General features: G+C 40.3%; 1 pseudogene; it reads left to right on the top strand.

Moving 5' to 3' along the window:
• The first annotated feature begins 2,710 nt into the window (after positions 1-2,710).
• Positions 2,711-3,641, top strand: LOC102827347 (annotated as a pseudogene).
• Positions 3,642-6,441: the final 2,800 nt, after the last annotated feature.

Below are 6,441 nucleotides of genomic sequence, written 5' to 3'. Positions count from 1 at the left end.
GTCCTTCTACGGTCTTCCTTATTTACTGTCCAGCTTTCGCTTGCATATGAGGTTATTGAAAATACCATGACTTGGGTCAGTGCATTTTAGTCCTCAAGCTGACATCTTTGCTCTTCAACACTTTAAAAAGGTCTTGTGCAACAGATTTGCCTAATGCAATACGTCATTTGATTTCTTGACTGCTGCTTCTGTGAGTGTTGATGGTTGATCCAAGAATGAAGTTGTTGACAACTTCAATCTTTTCTCCATTGATAAGAATGTTGTTTATTGGTCCAGTGGTCAGGAATTTTGTTTTCTTTACATTGAGATGTAATCCATACTGAAGGCTGTACTCTTTGATCTTTATCAGTAAATCTTTTAAGTCTTCTTCACTTTCAGCAAGCATGGTTGTATCATCTGCATATTGCAGGTTGTTAATGAGTCTTCCTCCAATCCTGATGCCACGTTTTTCTTCATATAACCCAGCTTCTTGGATTATTTCCTCAGCATAAAGGTTGAATAAGTATGCTGAAAGAATACAACACAGTCACACACCTTTCTTAATTTTAAAACATTCAGTGTTCCCATGTTCTGTTTGAACAACTGCCTCTTGGTCCATGTACAGATTCCTCATGAGCACAATTAAGTGTTCTGGAATACTCATGCTTTGCAATGTTGTCTGTAGCTTGTCATGATCCATGCAGCTGAAAGCCTGTTCTACATCATCCTCAAAATTGTTGCTATATTGGATTCCATTGTTGTTGCCACTGTGGCAATTCATCTCATTGGAGGATGGCACTGTTTCATTCTGTTGTACGTTTGGTAACTATGTGTTAGAACAGACATGAGGACACCTAACAACAACAAGAACAATGCTGGTGTGGTGTTGTGGGTTAATGTGCTGGACTGAGAGGTCAATTTGAACTGAAAGGTCAGCAGTTCAAGCTCACCAACTGCTCCATGGAAACCCTGTACAGGGTCGCTATGAGTCAGAACCGACTCGAAGGCACTTAACAATAATGACAACTATATATATACATATACAAACTTGAGAAATGTGTTCTTTCCTTTTGGTTTGCTAACTCCAGATCTTTGCATATTTCATTATAATATTTTACTTTATTTTCTTGGTTCACCCTTTGTAATTTTCTGTTCAGCTCTTTTATTTCATCGTTTCTTCCTTTTGCTTTAGGTATTCTTTGTTCTGTAGCAAGTTTCTTATGACATCAGTTTTGTTTTTTAATTTCTTTCGTGTCTTTTCAATGAACTTTTGCTTTATTTATGTGTGATGTCATTGATGCCATATGTTGTAGTTGTTGTTAAGTGCAGTCGAGTCATTTCTGACTCATAGTGACCCTGTTTGTGGTTTCTTGTGGTTTCTATACCCTGTTAGGCTATAAACATTTGTGGGAGTACAAAGCCTCATCTTTCTCCTATGGAGTGCCTGGTGGGCTAAAACTGTTGAGCTTGTGATGCCAAGCTTGGTCTGTGGTCCTGTGCTTTTCACACAGAGCCAGCACACTCCCAAATACTATTTTACTTCTATCTAATTGTTGATATTGTTAAGTACGGTCGAGTAGGCTTCGACTCATAGTGAGCCTATATAGGGTGTCCAAGAAGCAGCTGGTGGGTTTGAACCATTTACCTGGTAGTGAGCAGATGAGTGGCTAGAACTGGATGCCATACCAGAACTCCTTCTATCTGATTAAATATCATCAAAAATTATTTTTAAATTTTAAATTTGTCAGTGTTGAAAGAGCATGCTAAACTGACAATGTCATATATAAACAATGGGAGTGTAAAGGAATATAACTATTTTTAAATGACTTATGACAATATGTTTTAAGTATTCTTTACACTAATTATCAATTAAGTTTTTAAATCAGAAATCAACAAATTCTACATAATTCTTCTCTTTTTCCAGATACCTCCTAAGGAATAGGTATTCTGAAAACTCAGAAATTTTTGTCTTTATTTTCTTTTGACACTTTCTTAATTTGAACTTGTTTCATGGTTATTTGCACCTGGTATTTTTGCCAGAACAAAGTTTCAGTCAACTTTCCTCTTAGCACTTGAAAAGTATTTTTCTCATAGTAGACACCTAATAAATACTCTGAAAGAAGACTTTATATTTAGGAACAACCCAATTTTTACACCTAGAGACTAAATCACATCATAATTTGGCTGAGATTTTTATAAAATTCACATTTTAAAAATATATGCAAACTCAGTATTAATCACACTTTCTAACATATGTCATATATAAAGGATATTTGTTGTAGTGTGCTGTTGAGCTGGTTCCGAACCATAGCGACCCTGTATAAGGTTTCCGAGGAACAACTGGTAAGCTTGAACTGCTGACCTTGTGGTTTAAAGCGACTTTGCAGTCCAACTCATTAACCAACAGTGCCACACCAGGACTCCATAGAGGGTATTAGTATTAAAAAAAATAACATTAAGAATTCAGTCAAATGAGGTCAATGAGGTAAACTCTGAAAAGGAAATAAAGAAACAATACTGTTTATAATAGCTACCAAAAAGATAAAATACTTTGTTGTAAACCTTGACAGAGAAACAAAAGGTTCACACAAAGTAAATTACAAGATTCTGTGTCTTTCCAGAACCTCTGGCTGGATCTGGGAAGTGGAGGGTCTACCTGGAGAGCACCGCTGGGTCTGGGGGCTGGGAGGCAGCAGCGCTTCCCGAGCTTGCCCCACAATCCTGGACCGCCATGTCGGCCTTCAACACCAACCCCTTCGCGGACTCATTGGATGTAAACCCTTTCTGATATCCCTCTGTGACCCAGCTGACCAGTGCCCCACAGGGTGACCTGGCTGAATTCAATCCCTTCTCAGAGAAAAATGCAGCAACAACAGTTCCAGTCCCACAGCCCGCAGTTCTCCAGCCTTCAGTGGAACCACCCAGGCCATGGGCCTGTCAGGCCCAGGCAGGCCTGCTTCATCAGCAGGAAGAGCTGGACAGAAAAGCCTCTGAGCTGGACTGAAAGGAGCAGGAGCTGCAGAACACTGGGGCCAGCTTACAAGTGAGAGAGAACAACTGGCCTGCCCTCCTGGTGCCTTGTCAAGCCCTGCTTCTCCACAGAGATCCCTGCTGACTACCAGCGGGTATGCAAGATGCTCTACTATCTCTGGATGTTGCTTTCAGTGACTTTGTTTCTGGAAGTGCTAGCCTGCCTGGCCTGGTTCAAGGCTGACGCTTCCAGGGGAGTGAACTTTGGCCGCTGGATCTTGTGGTTTCTCATCCTCACCCCCTGTGCCTCTTTTGTTGGTACCTACCCATTTATAAGGGTTTTAGGTCGGAGAACTCTTTCAGCTTCTTCGTGTTCTTCTTTGTATTTTTCTGTCTTAATAGGGATCTGCAACATCCAGTTGGTTGGCCTCCCTGGGCTGGATGACAGTGGTTGGATTGCAGCCGTGTCTACACTGCACCAAGACCCCTTGCCTGTGTCGATCATCATGATGGTGGTGGCTGGCTTCTTTACTCTCTGTGCCATGCGTGCTGGCAGCTGTCCTCCTGAAGAGGATACACTCCCTGTACCTTTGGACGGGGGCCAGTTTTCAGCAAGCACAGGAGGAGTTTTCCCAGGGCATCTTCCGCAGTGCTGCCTCATCTGCTTCCTAGGAACTTTCCAGGGGAATTAGCCCTTCTGGCTCCCTGTCCTCCTTCTGCCCTGCCTTTTATCTCCCCTGTCTTCTGAACTGCACTTTCTGTGGGTGCCTAATGGTGGTTATTCCCAGCATAGACCTGAGGAAGGTCTTACCATGGCCCTTCTTCCTCAGCAACCAGCTCTCCTTTCCACCTGAAGGGAGTTGAGAGGGGGGAGGGACTTATTGTTTTACACGATTAAGAAAAAAAAAAAACTTCCTTTGTTTCCTGGTGGTTTGGTAGGGTTCTGTTGTCTCTTGGAAAACAGTGGGACTAAATTCCCCCGCCCACAACACACACACACACACACACACACACACACACACACACCACCTTGGGTCACTGGCTTTCCAGGGTCAACACCACCCACCCACTCTTCCCCACCCCCGCTCCTTCTGGAGTCTTATTTCTTCCAGGGTCCTGGGACTTCACTCCTTCCTCAACAGGCCTGGCCTGAACCTGGCTCCACAGACCCTGCTGGTGGTTTCTACAGTCCTGCCCCTCCACCTCCTTAACAAACAAAGGGTGCATGTGAGTGAAACTGGATATCCATTTGCAGAAAAAAGAAATAAGATCCATACCTCACACCATATATAAAAATGAATCCAAGATGGATCAAACACCTAAATGCAAAGTCTAAAACTACAAAGATCATCAAAGAACAAATAAGAGCCAACTCATAGCTGTTGTTGTTAGATGTAATCAAGTTGGTTCTGACTTATAGCGATATGATGCAAAACAGAAGTTTTAAGAAAATTGTGAACTCTATTGAAGACAAAAGGCCAGAAAAGTTGTGCAGATAACTTGTTTTCCATCACAATAATGCACTTACTCATTTACTAGGGTAGTAAGGGCTGTCCTACAAGAATTTTGTTGGGAAACATTACCCCATCCACAATGCAGCCCTCACAGACTTCAGTTTGTTCTGTAAACTCAAAGAACATTTCAAAGGAACATGGTCTTTTTTTCTTCAATATAGTTTTTAATTTTCATAAAATTTCTTCATAATAAATCCCTGTAATTGCCCTGTGTTATTTGGGAGAAACTACCAAGATAATCCTTTTGGAATCTTGTTGTTGTTGTTAAGTTGTTGATAAGTGCCTTCAAGTTGATTGCAAATCATCATAACCCTGTGTAGAGTTTCTGAGGAGAAGCTGGTGAGTTCAAAACAGCGACCTTGGGGTCTAGTGCTTATCCTACAGCACCACACCAGCAATTATTGTTCTTGTCATTAAGTGCCATCGAATTTGTTCTGACCCATAACAACCTTTCTGAGAAGCAGCTGGTAAGCTTGAACCACTGACCTTGTGTTTCAAACAAACTTTGCAGTCCAGTGCATTAATCTACAGCACCAGCAGTTCTGGAGTCCCCCAAATGAGTTGCCATACACTTCAGAGCTCATCTCTCTGCCTTGAATTTAACAGATGCAGCAATTCCCCTAAAAAATCACTGTTTTGATCCTCCCACATTTTTATGTAATGTTTGGTAAGATGGAAGGTCAGAGAAAAAGAGAAAGACCCCCAACGAGATGGATTGGCCAAGTGGCAGCATTGAAGGACTCAAGTGTGGCAACAGTAGTGAGGTTGGCCTAGGATTGGTCAGTGTTCCGTTCTGCTGTGCATAAGGTGGCTGTGGGTTGGTACTGACTTGATGGCACCTAACAACAAATGAACTAAGGAGTCCTGGTGTGATGCTGCAGGATAATGCACTGGGCTTCAAGATTGAATTGAATGGCAAGGTCTGCAGTTCAAACTCACCAGCCACTCCTGGGGAATCCTATATCAGGCTGCTATGAGTCATGAGTCGGAACAGATTCTGCTGCACTTAATAACAACAATGAGACTAAATATGCAATTGATAAAACTTGTCTGAATCTATTCAATGATCACAGAGACATGTTTAAACCTGCTTTGTTTGGATTAAACCCATACATGTAAGAACTGGATAGTAGCAATAGTTTTTTACTTAACCTCATGTATGGAAAGGTTTCCTCAATCTTTAAAAGTTATTTTCTTTTAATGTTCCTGTGTTTGTGTTTTTCTACTGCTGCACTATGAGTTCCAAGAAAAAAAAAATTAAGACAGTATATTGATCTTATCTAACTCAAATTTGAGTTTTTTTACATGTAGTTTATGATAGCTAACATTGTTTGATTCACTTTTATATTTAAACATCTAGAATCATGCCTGACGTAAAAGAAATGAAATTCTTAAATATTTAAATGCCAGTCATTTCAGTTCCTACAGCAATAAAGATAGCAATAAAGATTCCATTCTAAGTTTTCTTAATGAGAAGCTTATAGTCTCCTAAGGGAATAAGGTATGCATAATAATAGCACATTAAGTCCTATAGCAATAGTGCAGACAATACATTGAGAGCTTGGAAGGAAAATGTCTCTGAATAGCTGGTCTTGACAGATTTGTGGAAGAAGTGTCCTTTAGCCTAGAAATGTATATGTAGAAAAGAAAAAAAAAAAGAAGGAAAATATGAGAATATTTGGGCTGAAGCAAGCAGCAGAACTGAATATAAAAGCAGGGAAGCTGAAAATATGTATTATGTATGTTATTCAGTTTGACTATAGCTTTCCTACTTTGAGTAGGTAAAAAAATAAGAAACATGACAAGAAAAATGATTTAGACCTTGAATGCATTGCATTTTATGTAGGCAGTAGGTAATTGCTGAATATGGAATCATATAAAAATCTATAGCCCTGAATATATGATCATGTATTCTTTTATAAAATAAGAAATATAATGTAATAGTTTGAATAGCACTATATAATCATCTTTGATTTTT

Source organism: Chrysochloris asiatica, unplaced genomic scaffold (genome assembly GCF_000296735.1).
Source record: "Chrysochloris asiatica unplaced genomic scaffold, ChrAsi1.0 scaffold00232, whole genome shotgun sequence".
Classification (NCBI taxonomy): domain Eukaryota; kingdom Metazoa; phylum Chordata; class Mammalia; order Afrosoricida; family Chrysochloridae; genus Chrysochloris; species Chrysochloris asiatica.
The sequence above is the reverse complement of the archived record's forward strand: the minus strand, read 5'-3'. Positions and strand labels throughout refer to the sequence as shown.